Raw genomic sequence first — 18,819 nt, 5'->3', positions numbered from 1 at the left:
GGATTCATGGTAGCATTCAGAAGATAGAAAAGCAGGTCTGTTTTTTAATATTCAGACATTAGGCTGCTTTTGAAGGATATTGTTATTTTGAAATATTCAAACTCAATATTTGAATGTAACTTACAACAGGGGAGTTTTATTATCATAAGTAGAATTTTGTATCCATCATGGATCAGTACAGCATCAATAACTCAATACATCATCCTCATTCTCTGCTAAACATACCCCAGGAGAACATTGTTAGCAGACCAAAAAGATCACTTCCATGGCATATTTGGGGATCTGGCTGCCTTTCGCACCCTCTTATCAATTCCCTCAGCTCTTCCAGCTCTGGATACCTGTCCTCACAAAAAAATACCTAGGACCCTGCAGCTGCCTGAAGCCACTGTCTTTCTAAGAGTATATAGTGTAGACATATCTCTGAATGCTAGCTATGTTATTTACTAGCTGTGGGTTGCTTAGAAAGGTATTTAACTTTTGAGAGCACCACTGTTTCATGTGAATGTGAGTATTAAATAAGATTGGAATATTTAAAAGAAAAAGAGCTCTTCCTACTGTGCTTGAGATATATATATATTGAATGTAGGTATTCAAATATTAGTTCTTTTACCCTGCCTCATCTTTCTTTGAGTACTAGCTTTAAGCAATGAATGTAGCCAGCTGCCAGATAAGGCTGGAGGCACTGTTTACCTTTTCCCTGGCCTTATACTGTCAGCAATTACTAAGTTAAACAAGACTGTTAGGAAGCCAGCTCTGAGAAATGCAAAAGAGTTAGGACTTCGTCCGCATTAGTAATGAAGCACTGATTAAGAATCGTTGTCTTTGAGACATCTGGTTGGCTCAGTGGGAAGAACATGTGACTCTTGATCTCTGGGTGGTGAGTTTGAGCCCTACTTTGGGTGTAGAGATTACTTAAATAAGTAAAACTTAAAAATAAAAAGAACTCTTAACCTTTTTAGCCATCCTTAGGCTAATGCAGTGAGTGAGGTTTTCCTTACCCTTGGAAGACTTTATAGAAACTCAGAAGAGAGACCAGAACCTTAATCTTAGACTGATCTGTTTTCCCAATCTTAACTAGGCCACACGCCTTAGCATTTGAACGTGGAAGAGACCAACCCTCAACTGGTGCTAGATCTGTTACTTGGACATTGTGGCTTTATCAATTTTATATAGTTTGATGTGGTTCGATAATTTCCAAAAAGTTTGACTAAGCTAGAATATGGTGTCTCTAGTCACACAAAGTGTCCTTTTTGTAAATATATTTTTTACCCGTCAAAGATATATAAAAGATCAAGAATCGGGGACCCCAGGGGTGCTTGGGTGGCTTAGCCTGTTGAGCTTCCTGACTCTTGATTTCAGCTAAGGTCATGATCCCAGGGTCATGGGATTGGGCCTTGCATCAGGCTCTGCACTGAACATGGAGCCTGCTTAAGATTCTCTCTCTTTCCCCCTGCCCCTCTCCCCCACTCACGTTCGCTCTCCCTTAAAAAAAAAAAAAGAGAGAGAGAGAATCAGGGACCCCAAGAGTAAATGAATTCTGACCTGGGGAAAACACTAGCAAGCATAATCCGAGCTGGCATTCTATGATACCAAAGACAGCTGTATCCCGCAGTGTTTCGAACTGCCTTTCTAGCCTCTGGTCCTGGAAGGACTGCTTACCCTGTACCATGAGCTTAAGGATCATGACTTACTCATCTTCTGTCCCCCTGTCTTACATATAGTCTCTCCCTGATACAAACTGGGCATGCAGGATAGCTGATCTTGTCATAAATGTTAAGAATATAGACATTAAATCAGGTGGTCAAAAACTAACTTTACTGCCTACTGGCTTGCTGACCTTTGAGCAAGGTACTTGCCATCCCTAAACCATAGATTCCTCATTCATATACCAACTCTAATAATCAATGCCTATTTCATAGCATTGTGAGGATTGATTTAGATATGGATAAGGCACTTAGCCCCATATCTGGCACTCAGTAAATGTTAGCCTATGTCATTATACAATAAATAAGTGCTGAATGTAAAGATCAGCGGTACTGTTATGATTGTCTATGTTTCTGCCAAAGATCCTTACACTTAAGAAGTGTGTAACATGAATTATCTGGCAACAGAATTCTTTCCATTTCTTAGTAAAATCTTCCCCTTTCATTTCTTCTGTTCATTTAAACAGAAATTTACTTAGAAATGGCCCCCTTTAGGGGCACCTGGGTGGCTCAGTCATTTAAGCATCTGACTTCAGCTCAGGTCATGATCTCACGGTTCATGAGTTCGAGCCCCATGTCGGATTCTGTGCTGCCAGATCAGAGCCTAGAGCCTGCTTTGGATTCTGTGTCTCCCTCTCTCTCTGCTCCTCACCTACTCACATTCTGTCTCTCTCAAAAATAAATAGACATTACAAAAAAATGGCCCATTTAATAAGGAATGTCTCATAAAGTATACTGATTCTTATAACTGCTCCAGGTAATCTTATATGAAAGTTTTCATATTTTATTGTTTTTAAAATTACTTTGGAAAAAATAACAGCATGGGGTAGTGACATGAATATTTTTATATTAAGTATTTATTAACTTTGTCATGCTAAAAAAAATATCCTAAACATTTCCAATTTCCATGGGAAAGTCCTCAGGGAGAAGAAATTTTTCCCTTTTTTTTTTTTAATACCCCTAGTGACGTTTAGAAATTCAAACGGTATTGTGGAGAAGCCGCAAAGAGACCCCACGTTTGAGTTTCTTGATGTTCTTTCTGTGCACAAAGAGAAACATTTGGGCAGATAGTCCACTGTTTGTTGTTGGTTCCCAAAGTACTGCCAAGGGAGACTTAATACTCTTGGGGTCTCTTCTTAGGCTCCCAGGAGGGAGTTGATGGAAGACGGTTTTAATCTACACCACCTTCAGTTTATTAGCTGTAGTGGTTCCCAAACATGTTTTTGGCAGAGAAATGAACTCTGCAGGTCTCCTTGCAGTGTTTCTCTGTCCCTTTCTAGCACTGCAGCCAAGGGTTTTATTTTTTCCATAACAATTTTTTAGACATTTGATCTTTTTTTCTCACTGCCCACCTCTCTTCTTCCCCCTGCTTGTTTGTCCTCCTTTGTGCACACAAAATAGATAAGCTTCAATGACTGGTTTTCCTCTGAAAAATGTATTATTGCGAACTTTTTTCCAGTTCTCTAAAATCTTAACTTCCTAGAAACATCTTTTAACAAACGGCGTCAGTTCCTTGTTCATCCCCTGTTGATCACCACTCCCTGTCTTATGGTGTAAAAATGGGCTTCAGGGGCTACAAGTTGTTCTTTCCATTCTTAAAAGAAAGGTTCTTTCCCAGAACCCTAAATCTCTAAGTATAGTCCCTGAGCCAGTAGTCTTGGCATAACCTGAGAGCTAGTTAGCAAAGCAGCATCTCAGGTCCTACCCAGACCTACTGAACTGGAATGTATATTTTAACAAGGTCCCCAGAGGATTTGTATGCACATGCCAGTTTAAGAAAGCACTGCTATCAACCATGATGTGTTCAAAGCAGGGGAAACTGTCATGTAGTTCTCAACTCTGGCTGTTCAGTGGAATCACCTGAGGAACTTTGAAAAATACCAATACCTGGACTCCATCTCCAGAAATTCTTTATTTTCTTAATTTTTTAAATGTTGATTTTAGAGAGAGAGAGAGCGCGAGTGAGCGTGAGGGGGGAGGCACAGAGAGGGAGGGAGACGCAGAATCTGAAACAGGCTCCAGGCTCCAAGCTGTCAGCACAGAGCCTGACACAGGACCCGAACTCAAAAGCTGTGAGATCCCTGAGGCAAAGTCAGATGCTTAACCAACTGAACCACCCAGGCACCTCAGTCCATCTCCAGAAATTCTGATTTAATTGGTCTGGGAAAGGTCCCATTGGGAGTTTTAAATGTTCCCCAGGTCAATTCTAATATGTATCCAAGGTTGAGAACCACTGTTGTACATGAATCTTATAATTTGTCCTAGATTTTTAGAATAGCGTGTATATGTAAATCAATGCAAAACTAATGAATAAAAAAAAAAGCAAAAAAACCTATATTTTTTAAAGTCACATCTATTGGGAGGAAGTATATATGCATAGAAAAAATATTGGAAATACGTACACCAAAATATTAAACAGTAATCTCTGGGTTGTAAGATTTATACCTTTCTTATTTTTTGTCTTATATTTTTCGAACTTTTTAAAAAAAATTTTTATTAATGTTTATTTTTGAGAGAGAGACAGAGCATGAGCAGGGAAGGGGCAGAGAGAGAGGGAGACACAGAATCCGAAGCAGGCTCCGGGCTCTGAGCTGCCAGCACAGAGCCTGACGTGGGGCTCAAACTCACGAACCGCAAGATCGTGACCTGAGTCAAAGTCGGATGCTTAACCAACTGAGCCACCCAGGCGCCCCTAATTTATTTTTGAAAGAGCATGCACAAGCAGGGGAGGGGCAGAGAGAGAGAGAGGGAGGCAGAGGATCCAAAGCAGGCTCTGTGCTGAGAGCAGAGAGCCCGATGCAGGGCTCAAACTCAAGAACTGTGAGATCATGACCTGAGCCGAAGTCTGACTTAACCAACTGAGCCACCCAGGTGCCCCATCTGTTTTGTTTCTTAAATTCCACGTGATTGGAATCATATGGTATTTGTCTTTTTCTGACTGACTTATTTCACTTAGCACAGTATACTCCAGCTCCATCCACATTGTTGCAAATGGCAAGATTTCACTCCTATTAATGGCTGAGTAATATTCCAGTGTGTGTGTGTGTGTGTGTGTGTGTGTGTGTGTGTACGTACGTACATACATACCACATCCTTATCCATTCATCAGCCAATGGACATTTGGGCTCTTTCCATAGTTTGGCTATTGTTGATAATGCTGCTATAAACATCAGGGTACACGTACCCCTGCAAATCTGTATTTTTGTATCTTTTGGGTAAATACCTAGTAGTGCTATTGCTGGATCATAGGGTGGTTCTGTTTTAACTTTTTGAGGAACCTCCATACTGCTTTCTAAGTGGCTGCATAGTTTGCATTCCCACCAACAGTGCAAGAGGGCTCCCCTTTCTCTGCATTCCCGCCAACATTTGTTGTCTCTTGTGTTAATTTTAGCCATTCTGACAGGTGGCTCTTATCGTGGTTTTAATTTGTACTTCCCTGATGATGAGTGATGTTTAGCATCTTTTCATGTGTTAACCATCTAGATGTCTTCTTTGGAAAAACGTCTGTTCATGTCTTCTGCCCATTTCTTCACTGGATTCTTTGCTTTGGGTGTTGAGTTTGATAAGTTCTTTATAGATTTTGGATACTAACCCTTTATCAGATATGTCATTTGCAAATATCTTCTGCCATTCTGTAGGCTGCATTTTAGTTTTGTTGAGCTCTGAAACCCAATAAATAGAACTTGACTTTACTCTTGCAGAATATGCTGCTCCCAGGGAATTCTTAATGATGTTTGGATTGCAACCTGTGTGTCCTATTGGAGGGAATTATATTTCTAAACTTCCTTTTTAGGTTAGTTGGAATTGTGCTTCAGGACAATATCTCTTATAGTTTGAATTTCCTGTTTATTAATATGTACTTTATGATATGGAAAGCTGGCAAATTCTTAGAGCAACATCTTGAAACCTCAGTGGTGTGGAATTGGCCAAGCTATGTAATCAAAGAAAGTCAAGTACATCCTCTTTCCCAAACCTTAGGAATAAAAACTGGTTTTACAACTTCAAAACAATGATCTACCTCTCAAACTGTTCTGTCCTTAACCCAGTCAAGTTGTATCATATGGGAAGAGAATAATTTTGCTGGTGGTCTCTGCAAGAAAGGAGACACAGTCTGCATTTGGGGAAACTTTCAAAGATGCGCAGTAGCTTGCACTGCAGGAGAAAAGCTCTATTTGGTATCTTCTTTACCTTATAACCTTTTCTCTACCAAAATCTGTATATGAAACGTTCAGAAATGTGCAGTTTTGGAAAAATAGGCTTAATATTTATTCACAGAATTGAAGTTCTGACTAATAGAGCTTTTAAACTTAGCATTTCTTCTGAAGAGAAAGATTCCCAAGCACTTCATAACCTAAAGACTTCAGGAGCTGTACCTGTTGACTGAGGTCATGACATGATGTATATTCTTTAAAGTACTTAATGTTTGGTCTGAGTTTTACCCTTAACCTGAGATGGTAGCACACTATCAACCTTGGCTATCTTATCTGAATATGCAAATCAGGAAGAGACAAGATAGCACAGGGACAGGGTATAACACTGTATCGCAAGGTGATACAGGTTAGCGAGTGTGTGTTCAGCTTTGGAGTCATGTTTTAGACACTGATATTTATCTTATCTAACAAGACTTGATCACAAGTAAGCTGAAGATGGTACTTTGTACAAGCTTCCCTTATAGACAGTCCTTCTCACATGGCACTGTAATTATTATTTTACTTGGTGGTTTTCCCTTCCTGGAGGAGAAGCTCCAGGGAATATGTACAGGTATTATGTATTATTAATCATAGTATATCCTGGCCCTGAGCCCGACACTTATAAATCTTCAGTAAATGTTAGACAATTGGAATGTCCAATTCAGCCTTGTTATAATCCAAAACCCTCTGATCGTATTCAAATCTGAGTTAGCTTTGGGCACCTGGGTGGCTCAGTCGGTTAAGCATCTGACTTTGGCTCAGGTCATGATCTCGTGGTCTGTGAGTTTGAGCCCCACGTCAGGCTCTGTGCTGACAGCTCAGAGCCTAGAGCCTGCTTCAGAGTCTGTGTCTCCCTCTCTCTCTCTGCCCCTTCACCTCTCATGCTCGGTCTCTAAAAAATAAATAAATGTTAAACAAATTTTTTTTTTTAATCTGGGTTAGCTTTATTTTTTATTTTTTCACCAGTTATGCCAGTGAGTGATTAACAACTGTAAAGTTGATGACTATTCTGGACATTCTGGAAGCAAATAATTATGAAACCTTTTATCTAAAATTACGTCAATATTGGGGCTTTGGGGGCACCTATCTGGCTCAGTCGGGGGAGCATGCAACTCTTGATCTTAGGGTTGTGGGTTGAAGCCCTATGTTGGGTGTAGAGATTACTTAAAATCTTTATTTAGAAAAAAACTTTTTTTAATGTTTATTTTTAAGAGAGAGAGAGACAGAGTGCAAGCAGGGGAGGGGCAGAGAGAGAGGGAGACAGAATCTGAAGCAGGCTGCAGGCTCCGAGCTGTCAGCACAGAATCTGACGTAGGGCTCGAACTCACTGACCACGAGATCACAGCCTAAGCTGAAGTCAGACACTTAACTGACTGAGCCACTGAGGCGCCCCTAAAATAAGATCTTCCCCCAAAATTGGGGAATTTAAATTTTAGACCACATTTGTGTCCAGAATGAACATGTGTTGGAGTATGTGTGTATAGTGCACTGTCCTCATAGTGCTTTACCTCTTAAATAAGATGAAAACACAAAGAAAATGATTTCTGTGGCTACTGATGTTAATATATTAGGTAAATTGAATGTTTGATATTTGGATGCCTAGCAAAGTTATTGCCTGAGAGCATTATTTTGACCTCTTAAGCATTAGTATCTGTGGTAGTCAGCTTGGGATTTGTTCAGCCTGATAGTTTTTTATTTTTATTTTTAAGAAATGAAATATATATGATTGAGATTAGAATATATATTATACTGTATTTTTAACTGTGTTTTAGTATATACCAAATTACTATTTATACTGAGTTCTAAATATTGTATGTAAGAGAAAATTCATCAAGAAAAACCTGTAGTAAAATAAAGGAATATTCTTGGGGCACCTGGCTGACTTAGTCAGTAGAGCATCCGACTCTTGATCTTGGGGTTGTGAATTTGAGCCCCACATTGGGTATAGAGATCACTTAAATAAAGTTTAAAAATAAAGGAATATTCTGTACAAAAGAGCATTTCTTCATAAGCTTAAAAGGTGGCTTAGTAGAGGTAAGACCTGGGTTCTAATGTAGTTCTACCTCTCACTAGCTATGAGGCTTTGAGTCTGTTAATGTCTCTGAGGCTGTTTTTTAATCTTTATTAATTTTTTTTTGAGAGAGAGAGAGTGCATGCCCATATGCGCACAAGTTGGGGAGGGGCAGAGGGAGAGGGAGAGAGAGAATCCCAAGCTCCCCACTGTTAGTGCAGAGCCTGATGCAGGACTCCAACTCAAGAACCGTGAGATCATGACCTGAGCTGAAACCAAGAGTTGGACACTTAACCAACTGAGTGACCCAGGCACCCCTGTATTTTAATCTTTAATATGGGAATGATACCTACTTTAAGAGGGTCAGCTGAGAAAATATGTTTAAAAATGATTTATAAACTTTAAGGTGCTATACAAATGAATGATGGGTTTCATTAATGGCCTTAGGTTTGATAAACCAATTCTGTATCTTTTTATTATTGCATAATCATAATAAATGTAGTAAAACAATGGTTTGGAAAACATTTGGTTGGAAGGTTTTCTTGGTCATAAAAAATAATTACCACTAAGCTTTTTGTATATCTACAGAGTCTATATGCAGACTAGACTTTTTTTTTTTTTTTTTTTTTTTTTTTTTTTTTTTTTTTTTTGGGACAGAGAGAGACAGAGCATGAACAGGGGAGGGGCAGAGAGAGAGGGAGACACAGAATCGGAAACAGGCTCCAGGCTCTGAGCCATCAGCCCAGAGCCCGACGCGGGGCTCGAACTCACGGACCGCGAGATCGTGACCTGGCTGAAGTCGGACGCTTTAACCGACTGCGCCACCCAGGCGCCCCTAGACTCTTTTTTGTAATTTATACAATAATACTGCAAAGAAAGGTGGAACAGGTTATGTTAGACTCTCCCTAGTTTTTCTTTTAATATTTTTCCAGTTTCATCACAATATAATCAACATGTTTTTTCTTTTTCTTTTTTTTTTCCAGAACAAATCCAGACCAAGAATATGTTCTTTATTCTAGACCCTTTCCATTCCTATAGATCCCTTTTTCACATGCTTACCAAGTGTCTCTCTGTTCTTTATTGGATTTTTGCTTTTGAAACATTTTATGACCCTTTTATTAATTTTGAAAGTCTTTTTTTTTAATATTTCTGTAATTTTTTTAAAAAATAATTATATGTTGTTGATGAACATTTGGGTTGTTTCCACTTTTTTGATTATTATCTATAATGCTGCTATGAACATTCACATACGAGTTTTTGTGTGAACGTATGTTTTTATCTCCCTTGGGCATATACCAAGGAGTGGAATAGCTGGGCCATATGGTAACTCCATGTTTAACTTTTTGAAGAACGCCAGGTTCTTTTCCAAAGCGGGTGCCCCATTTTACATTTCCAGCAGTAGTGGATAAGGGTTCTAATTTCACTACATCCTCATCAACACTTATGTCTTTTTGATAATATCCCTCCTAGAGGGTATAAAATGGTATCTCTTTGTGGTTATAATTTGCCTTTCCCTAATAACTAATGATGTTCAGCTTCTTTTTATGTGTTTATTGGCCATCTTTGGAGAAATGTCCAGATTCTTGCTCACTTTTTAATTGGGTTATTTGTCTTATTATCGAGTTATAAGAATTCTTTATATATTCTGGATACAATTTCCTTGTCAGATCTATGATTTGCAAATATTTTCTCCCATTCTGTGGATTGTCTTTCTACTTTCTTGATAGTATCCTTTGAAGCTTAAAAGTTTTTAATTTTGAATAAGTCCAATTGGTGGGATTTTTTTTTTTTTTGGTCACTTATGTTTTTTTTATCATATTTAAGAAGACTATGCCTAACTCTAGATCACAAAGAGTTACTCCTGTATTTTTTCTAACAGATTCATAATTTTTAACTCTTACATATGGATCTGTGATCCATTTTGAGTTCATTTTTATGTATGGGAGAGTTGGGAATCCAGTTTGTTTTTGCATGTAGGTATCTGTGGTCTCAGCACCATTTGTTGAAGACTCTTCTCCCATTGAATTATCTTGGCAACCTTAGCAAAAATCAATTGACCATATATGTGAGGTTTATCTGTGTATTCTCAATTCCATTCCATTGATCTATATGTCTGTCATTATGCCAGTACCACACTATCTTGATTACTGTAGCTTATAGTGAGTTTTGAAATCAGGAAATCTGAGTTGCCCAACTTTGTTCTCTTTCTTGGGATTGATTGGCTGCTATGAGACCCTTGATTTCTATATGATTTTAGTATCAGTTTGTAAATTTTCGTAAAAAAAAAAAAATCCACCTGGGATTTTGATAAGGATTACGCTGAATCTGTAGATAAATTTGGGAAGTATTGCCATTTTAACAGTATTAATTTGTGCCATCTATGTAATTCTTTTTTGATCTACAGGAGAGAATAACAAAAAGCATCATGGAAGAAGTTCTTGCTCTCCTTCCACAAGTAAAAAGCCTCCAGGGAGAATCCAACAAGTGGATGGATAAAGAAAAAAACCCCTCAGAACCCTATTAGTCATCCATCTTTCCCAGTTTCCTAGCTCAGGAAGTTATATAACACTAAGCCTTGGAGAATCCACACCTAGGGTTTCCATAGGCTGACAGTGGGCCTCTCCCCTACTGATGGGGATGTATATTTTGCTCCTTCTGACCTCTAAAGTATCCTAAGTGATCAGACACAGTAGAGCAGGGGAGACATGTTTGTTTCCTAAGTAGATGAACCCGTTGGTTTTGTCTCCTTCAGAACTTTCACTTTCCTGAACATGAGAAGATTGCTTTTCATTGTTGCCATTTTGTCTTATGGCTGTTAGTTTCTTTTGCTTGTCTTTTTGGAGGAGTTCTTTAAACTTTATCAACCAAAACATTTTGGGAGTTAGCAAGATAAAATTTGCAGGTTTAGCTTAGACGCCATGCTTCTTCACTCTATAAACTGTAGGCTTCTAAAGAAGCAATGTGTAATGATTCCATTGGAAATCAGTTTGTAAACCTAAATACAATATCAGTTAATGGCTCATTTTTATGTTCCTTCAGTTCTTCCCCCCCCCCCCCCCCCGCCCTGCCAAATTCTACTTGTATGTAGTTGCACTCTCATGTAATATATCAGAGTAAAGAATACACAGTGGTAGGGTTTGTCCTTCCCACGCCCTTGAGGGTTTTGTCTTTCTTACTCTTAAGACTCACACTCTTTTAAATGTTACCTTTGGGAAAATTTGGCCTCTTCTGTGCTCAGGAGGCTTGGCTCTTTGTATTAAGAGCCTCTTTTTTATCCTCAAAAAACTAAAGGAGGATAAAGGATGCCTTTTGCTGATGGAAACCTGGTTTTTGTTCTTGATCCCTGATGGCATGATTTCTGACTCTGGAAATGATCTTCCTCTCTTCTAACAAAACATGGTGCTTCTAGTATATTCTCTGTCTGAAAGTCAAAGGGTAACAAGCAGTCCCTGGAGGAAAGCATGGACTCTGACTGTTTGCTGAGTGATGTTGAAGCCAGATCTAGTGACAGTGCTCAGTTCTCCCTGGGGAAATCTCTAGGTAAGGGAAGAATGACAGAACTGGCTCATTAGGACTGCCCAGTGATCATTTGTAGAAATCCTAGGCAATTTTTATCTTAAAAAGAAGTCAATCAAAAAAAATCACTTGCGTCTTTATCCCACTGTTTGCTAGCTGTTTAATATTGGGTAAGGTTTTAATATCTCCAAAACTTCATTGTCCCATCCAGAAAGTGAAGTAATAGAGGTAACGATACCTAAATCATGGGGTTTTGTATCTGTAAAGCCCCTAATGCATGGCTTGGCACACCGACTGTTAATGAGATGAAGTCTATAGTATAGGAAACAAGACCTAAGTATAAAAAGTTTAAGTGGGAGATAAAATAACAATGCACACAAGCTATTACCAGCTAGTGAAACAGACTTGACACTCAGAGAAAAGAGTGTATTTGGACAATAATATTAATACTGATCTAGTGAGTACTTACTATGTTCTAGGCATTTAATTCTCATCAAATCTTCAGAAAAATCATGTAAGTACATATTACATTTTGGCTGGCAGAGCCATGGTTACAACCTTGGCTGTGAGACTCCACACCTGTGCTTTAACCACATGTACACTGATGGTAAGAGAGGGAATGGAACCAAATATGAGAGAATGCTAGAATATGGAGAAGTAAAAGGGAAAGAAAAGAGGATTTCAGGTGCAGTGTCGGGCATAGGAAGACATAGAAAAGGTTTCAGGGGGTGGTGTCACATATAGAGATAGGTCAGTGATTGAACCAGTAGACTGGAGCAGATATTTTTTGAGGCAAACTGGAGGCATCTCAGAGTTAAGGGTGTTGGATGAGGGCTGTGTTTATACTTGATCCAGTGACTGTAGAAAGCACTGAAAGGTTTTGAAGCAGAGAGAAGGCAGGATCCAAGTGAAATTTTAGAAACAATAGTCTGGCAGTAGTGTGCAGATTGGGTTGAAAAAACGTGCAAATGCATTTCAATGGGAGAAATAGCAGGGCTTGGTGACTGACTACAAAGGAAGGTCAGGAGGTCGTGAAGGTCAGTGCCCAAAGAGACAGAGCCCTCAGGCAATTTTGACACCAAAATAGCTTTGTCAAATTTGGAAACCTTGAGAATAGGCTATAAATGTCTCCCTGACTCTCATTCCTGTAAACTTCCTGTACTTCCAAAATGCAGGCTCCTCCGGGCCTCAGCCCCTTGTGGTGGCCTCATCCTTTTGCTTATACTCCACCCATTTCTCTCCAACAGCACCCTGTCTGAATGCCCTTTTCCATTCTAAACAAAACCCTTCCCTCCTGGGGCTCTTCACAGAGTCCTCCCTCCCATTCCTGCCTCCTTGACCCTGCCTCCCTGACACCTGACCCTTCCCCAGGAGGCCACGTCCTTGGGAGGGCTAGGGAGGACAGCTCTTCCCCACCCACTGAGGGCCAGGCTCAGGGTGCCAGTTTGACAGGTGAAAATTTGCATTTCCCCCATGTTTTGCCTAATGTTCTTTTGAAACATTATTTTTTTTCTTGTATAAATGCTCCTTGTATAGTAAAGACCCTGTCCCTTTGCTTGTCATAATACAAATATTTTTCTAGTTTTTCATTTGACTTGATTTATGATGGCTTTGAGGTGTAGAAGGTGTTCTGTTATTACTTTCAGAAATACTTTCAGAACTAAATTTAATTAATTCAGGGAATACACAAATATATTTAACTTGTAAAAACTTAACAACAATTTGATAAACTTGTCTCTTTTTGTCTGTATGTACCCAACCCTAGTCCTCTTTCCTTTCTACTGAAACCACTCAGGTTCTAAACTTTTTCTGTGGAATCATATATATTTTGTTTTGTTTTGTTTTTTTTATGATTCTTCTTTTGTTTTTCTGCTCAGGGAGGCCTTCTTTATCCTTAGTTCATATAAAATATTCACCTCTATTTTCTTTATATCTAACTCTTGAGGCCACTTGGGTTAAGGGATCCCCTGCTTTTCAAAAGTTCGTGTTTGGCCACTTTACTTTTATGAAAGACCTACATCAGTACTTGTTTTCACTAACTGAAAGAAATCCAAAGAGAATCTTCACTTCTATGGAAAAAGGTAAAAAGCAACAATAGCGTTGAGCGTTTGTCCAGCCGTGAGCCATTATGGAAGCAGTACACCCCCCGAGCTGCGAGCACAGCACCATCCAGCTCCTACCCTGGAAACTACACCCACCATAGCTTTGAACTGTGTCTGTGAGAATCTGTGCTTTATCTGGATTTACTTTGCGCATCTGTTGGCAAGATGTGTTCTACGGTATCAGAAAAGCCTAAGAGAGATGGTTTTATAGGTGTAGAAACACTCAGAACTTTTTCCACATAAACTCTAATTACTTCTTTACTTTTTGCCATTTCGGCTTACGAAAGGTTTTATAGGAACGCTGTACTTTTGGATAATGGGGAAAACTTGTCTATTACAGTAAGCAGTGTGAGATAATTAACTGTTTTTTCACTGATATGGAATTTAGCATATATAAAAGTCAGTATATGCTAGGGCCACAGCTAAGTTTTTTGGTATATCAATCTGCCTATTTTTATGCTAGTACCACACTAATTGTAGTTTGGAAAAGTATACTTTAGTGTACTTCCCGCCACTACCACCTACGCGTTCTACATTACCTTTTTTCCCCCCATTCTTAAGGTTTGTGGAGGGCCTTCCTGTTAGCCTCCTTCTTTACCAACCCTTTCCAAAACCCTCCTCTCTAAAGTAAAATCCGTTTTCTCTCTTGAATTCCTTGTTTGTTTGTTTTTCAAGTAGGCTCCGTGCCAACGTGGGGCTTGTACTCACGACCCTGAGATTGAGTCCAGTTCTCTACTGACTGAGCCAGCCAGCTGCCCCATTGAATTCCTTAAGTTTTAGAAAGTTTCCTTATTTTTCTAGCTACCCTGGTTCCAAACCACCACCAGCTGTTTACAACTATTAACTTTTCTTAATTTTTCTCCCACCCTGAAACCTCTAATTGTCAGGCAGAGAAATGAACCCCAGTCAAAGGAGGACAAAAAAACAAAACAAAACAAAACCCTCCTCCCAGCCTTTTCCATAGTTTCCCTTTAATTTCACTTGGACTATACTCCTGGCCTCTCTTTGCCTTTTTTCCCTATTGAAATTTTTGTTCTACTACTGGAATATCATTTGCTCTGATATTACTAAGGAATAAAAAAACTAAGTGATAAGGTTTAAAACATAAGTAAAGTAAAACAACAATGGGGTATTGAAGGCCATAAAGAAAGGCACAGCTGTAAAGTCTTGAATGTTTTAGAAACTAGCAATGTGGGTGTACATGTGGGTGTCTTTGTTAATTTTTTTATTTTTAAGCTTCATTTTGAAATAATTTTAGCTTACAAGAAGTTGTAAAAATAGTACAGTGAATTCCCATAAGCCCTTTATCCAGTATCCCTCAATGATAACATCTTACATAGCCATAGTATATTATCAAAACCAGGAACTGGACAGTGGTAGAATACCATTAACTGCTGTTTTACCTAGATAACAGACATTCTAGAATTACCCTGAGAGTTCACTTGGCAAATAACCATGCAAAACAGTCATGGAACCGGCAGCTTTTCAAGTATCTTATTTACATTCAGGTTTGGTGATGTACATCAAAAGAAGTGAGAAGTTGAACAAAGAAGCAAAGGGTAATAATTGGACTTTGTTGTCAAAGCCAGCTCTTCAGAATTTCCTCCTGATCCTCCTCTGACAGACATTTCCATGTTCCCCAAGTAGCCAACCAGAAGTTTCATGGAATAGCAGATTACTCGTCCTGTTTGGTATGTTCTGTCTCCAGCTCTATCCTGTTTCCAGGGGAGGAGCCAGGAGTCAAGTTAGGCAGGGGAGGGAATCCATAGCCTCTGCTGTTGTTACAAGTCAAAAGCAAACCCTGTAGCCCTCCCCTGTGGCTTCTGACTGAGACAAAGGAAAATAATATGACAGGAACAAGTTGACAATGGCTGCATCTGCCAGCAGTTACTAATATAGCCTAGATGTCAGGTTCTTTTGGTCACACAAAGTTTGTGCTGCCTTGGATGTTTCCCATAGATAGTTTGGTCTTCGCCCTTGCTTGAGGCAATATTGGAAGTGTATGCTTATCATAGAGTGTCATCGGTATATATGACAGTGCTACATTTCAGGTTCTTTGGGGGAAAAAAAAACAACTAACTTTATGAAGGCATCAAAGGAAATTTGTTTTTTTGGTTTTTTTTTTGAGAGGTCCTGTGTGTCAAGGAAAGGTATATTACAGTGGTATGACAAATTAAGGTCTGGCTTTTTAGGGGACTCAGTATCTGCAATGTGATTAGATAACTCATTTGGTACTTTTAATTTTTTTTTTTTTTTTAAGTAGGTTCTACGCCCAGTGTGGAGCCCAAAACAAAGCCTGACACAGGGCCCGAACTCAACACTTTGAGATCAAGACCTGAGCTGAGATCAAGAGTCAGGCACTTAACTGATTGAACCACCCAGCAGTCCCCATTTGGTACTTTTAAAACAGAGCTTTTTAAATTGCTTAATTTACAAAAACAAAAACAAACTTCATTTTCACTGTTTCTTTTTTCTTTTCCCACCAACTGTTTTTAATGTCTTAGGGGTTTTGGGTTGTTTTGTTTTTGTTTTTGTCCTTGTTTTTAAGAAAGAGAACATGGGAGGGGCAGAGAGAGAGGGAGACAGAGGATCCAAAGCAGGCTCTGTGCTGAAAGTTGCAGAGCTCAACGTGGGGCTCCAACCCACGAACTGTGAGATCATGCCCTGAGCCGAGGGAGATGCTTAATCAACTGAGCCACCCAAGCACCCCTCCCACCAACTGTTTTAAGTTGCTAAAATTCGCCTGTATAAAAAAGCATTCTTTCTGTGTTCCTCTTTTTTTTTTTTAATGTTTTTATTTATCTTTGAGAGGGAGAAAGACAGTGCATGAGTGGGGGAAGGGCAGAGAGAGAGAGAGACACACACACACACACACAGAATCCGAAGCAGGCTCCAGGCTGCGAGCTATCAGCACAGAGACCGACGAGGGGCTTAAACTCCTGAACCACGAGATCATGACCTGAACCAAAGTCCGACACTTAACTGCCTGAGCTACCCAGGCAGCCCTCTGTGTTCTCATATTAAGGCATCTCACAGGCTCTTAGATGCGGTATCTTTTTCTACTTAAAAGTGTGCATTCACATGACCAGCGAGCAGACGTACCTGTTTATTTTTAAAAGCTAACAAATCTCCTGTGATCCTTGATTTTGGCTCAGGTCATGAGCTAACTAACAGTTGTGAGATAGAGCCTCTCATCAGGCTCCTGTGCTGAGCATGGAGCCTACTTAAGATTCTCTCTTCTCCCTCTGTCCCTACCTGCCTCCCCCCTTGCAACCATGCACATGAACTTGTGTGTGTGTCTCTCTCAATTAAAAAAAAACAAAAAACAAAAACAAAAAAAAAAACCTTTAAAAATAAATAAATAAAAGCTAACAAATCTCCAAAAATAGTATGGAAATCTAAAAAGACTGTTATTTATTTAGAACAGTACCCATTTTAAAAAGATCCCTTTGTTGTGTGTCAACTATACTTCAATAATAAAAAAATTGTAAGTAAATAAAAATACAAAAAAATTTTCAGCGTAAAATCCTGTGGAATATTTATGTCAGCAAAATTCAAGGACTTCCAAATGGATGTGCCTATTATTTGAAAGTGAATTGAAGACATTTATAAGATAAAGATTGTGTGTTTATGATTTCTACACTTAATGGGAAAAATCATTCTAAATGAGATTTATTCATTAAAAGCATTTAAGACCAAAATAATGACTTATTTGTGCTTGTTCCAGATTTATGCTAGTAGAGGGGTACCTTGGTGGCTCAGTTGGCTAAGCGTGTACCTCTTGGTTTCAGCTCAGCTCATGACCTCAGGGTTTGTGAGATGGCGTCCCCATGTCCCTGCTGTCAGCACACGGCTGCTTGGGATTCTTGCTCTCTCCCTCTCTCTTTGCCCCTCCCCTGCTCATACGCACGTTCATGGCTTGCTCTCTCTCTCTCAAAATAAATAAATAAACTTTAACAAAAAAATATTTATGCTAGTTGAGCTAGTGATCTTTGTTTTTCTGGCGTAGCTTTAGGAATGTGCCCCTGTTTTGACTTTGGTAGTATCTTTAAGAGATTTCATTTTCCAAAGTTTATAATTCTAAACTGTCCTTAAAATGACAGGAAAGGATTATTTCTAGAATCTGATTATTTTTTAAATAGACTAAAAATAAGAACTGTACAACAACTCTAAGATACCTGTTAATAAGTGCCATAAGAAGGAGATCATTTGGACTTTACAAAGTAGAATAAAAATAAAATACTGATTGGGGCACCTGGATGGCTCGGCCTGTTAAGCGTCCAGCTTGGCTTTGGCGCAGGTTATGATCTCATGGTTTGTGGGTTTGGTCCCCAAGTGGGCCTCTGGGCTGACGGTGTGGAACCTGCTTGGGATTCTGTCTGCCCCTCCCCCACTCGTGCTTTCTCTCTCTCTCTCTCTCTCTCTCTCTCTCAAAATAAATAATAAACTTAAAAAATAATAATAATTAAGGGTGCCTAAGTGGCTCAGTTAAGAGTCCAATTCCGGCTCAGGCCATGATCTTGCAGTTTGTCAGTTCAAGCCCCGCGTTCAGCTCTCTCTGTCAGCACACAGCCCACTTCAGATCCTCTGTCCCCACTCTCTCTGCCCCTACCCAACTCGTTCTCTCTCTCTCTTTCTCTCTCTGTCTCTCAAAAATAAATATTTAGGGGCGCCTGGGTGGCTCATTTGGTTAAGCGTCCAACTTCGGCTCAGGTCATGATCTCACACTTCTTGAGTTCAAGCCCACATCCTGCTCTCTGCTGTCAACACAGGACTGGATCCTCAGTCCCCTTCTCTCTCTGCCCCTCCCCTACTTGTTCTCCCTCCCTCCCTCCCTCCCTCTCTCTCTCTCTCAAAATAAATAAATTTAAAAAACTAAAATTAAAAAAATTTTTAATACCGATTAAGAAATCAGTCCCCTTTTTGCCTTAATTCAAACATAATTCTAAAATGAAAAGCTTTCATTAAAAAAATAAAATAAAAATGAATAAAATGAAAGGCTTTCCTAAGAAAATGTACCCTGGAAAAAACTGATACTGACTATTCTTATACAGAGTGCCCTAAACCTAATAATCTAAAAATAGTTTCTCTATCATTTGTCCTTCCTAGCCATATTATCCAAAAGAAAAATAAAATCTTTGGTAAGTACCTTCGTACACCAGAAAGTTACTGATTGACGTAGCTAAATGCCAGAAACTCATAGTCAAAGATTTCCCTGCTTTTGCTGTCAGCTCAACGAGAGGAAACACCTCTGCCCTCAAGAAGCACCTGGTCAAATTAGGGAGACAGTAACTAGT

General features: G+C 39.3%; 1 protein-coding gene across 3 annotated transcripts in view; it reads left to right on the top strand.

The window, feature by feature from the left end:
- Positions 1-18,819, top strand: part of PDE6D (phosphodiesterase 6D) — a 54,543-nt gene that overhangs the window by 17,656 nt on the left and 18,068 nt on the right. Inside the window, exon 1 of one of the 3 annotated variants that reach the window (XM_032594534.1) lies at positions 14,598-15,213. The exons of the other annotated variants lie outside the window; for them this stretch is intronic. The gene's annotated coding sequence lies outside the window, so the exon portion shown is untranslated. Of the gene's footprint in view, positions 1-14,597; positions 15,214-18,819 lie in introns of those variants that run through there. 3 annotated transcript variants of the gene reach the window in all.

The sequence above is a fragment of the Lynx canadensis genome, chromosome C1 (assembly GCF_007474595.2).
Source record: "Lynx canadensis isolate LIC74 chromosome C1, mLynCan4.pri.v2, whole genome shotgun sequence".
NCBI classification, from domain to species: domain Eukaryota; kingdom Metazoa; phylum Chordata; class Mammalia; order Carnivora; family Felidae; genus Lynx; species Lynx canadensis.
This window is presented reverse-complemented; position numbering and strand designations above follow the sequence as displayed.